This window comes from Octopus bimaculoides, chromosome 1 (assembly GCF_001194135.2).
Source record: "Octopus bimaculoides isolate UCB-OBI-ISO-001 chromosome 1, ASM119413v2, whole genome shotgun sequence".
In the NCBI taxonomy this organism is placed as follows: domain Eukaryota; kingdom Metazoa; phylum Mollusca; class Cephalopoda; order Octopoda; family Octopodidae; genus Octopus; species Octopus bimaculoides.
The window spans coordinates 28687844-28688865 of NC_068981.1; the positions used below are offsets into that span (position 1 = coordinate 28687844).

At 23.8% G+C, this 1022-nt stretch overlaps 1 long non-coding RNA gene across 1 annotated transcript in view; it reads right to left on the reverse strand.

The window, feature by feature from the left end:
• LOC128249806 (uncharacterized) overlaps positions 1–1022 on the reverse strand; it is a 51295-nt gene that overhangs the window by 49853 nt on the left and 420 nt on the right. The gene's annotated exons all lie outside the window — the stretch shown is intronic.

Sequence of the window (1022 nt, forward strand, 5' to 3'; positions counted from 1 at the left end):
ACATATATACCTCTAGTCCATACGAATATAATAGACAGAACTAATAAAAAAAATATAACAGCTCGTGAGATTCAGTAAATAAAATAGTAATAATAGTAATAATAATAATAATAACAACAACAACAACAACAACAATAATAATAATAATAATAATAATAATAATAATAACAATAGCAATACAGGTCTTCTCCATAATGCATACGAAACAAAAACATATGAAATATAGCAAAACTTAAAAACAGTGAGGACAATCAAATACGATAAAATATAACAAAAAAAAAAGTATGTCGATCAATGATATCAACAACTTACATAATACATAAAAACAAAGGAAGATTGAAATGTTCCGTTGGAGCGTTTAACTCCTAGTGCCAATCATAATCTCAGTTTTGTTGATGAATTCTACAAACAAACACGGCTTTTCAAACAAGACAATAACAAAACGGAAATATCGAAGGAAATAATCAGAAAAATCAATCTAACATTTATAAACATGGAAGCGAACAAATGTCCTTGCCCTTTTTATGTTTGTTTGTGTTATGATGTTTTACGCTTATTGCATACACATACATACAGACATAAATATATATATATATATATATATATATATATATATATAAATATGTATGTCTGGTGTATGTATGTCGTAATGGATGTATATATATATAATTACATATATATGTATATAATTATATTTCTAAAAATATACGTAATTATATGTATCCATATATACACTCATATATATATATATATATATATATATATACGCACATATGCATATTTATAATATATACACACACATATATATACATATAAATATGCATATATTAATATATATATATATATACATAATTTGCAGTGTATACACACAGAGACGTATACATACACTCACATACACACACACATACATGTATGCATGTATACATATGTGCGTGTGTGTTTGTGTGTGTATGTATATATGTATATATATGTATGTTTGTATGTATGCATGTTTGTAAATACATATATATATATATATATAT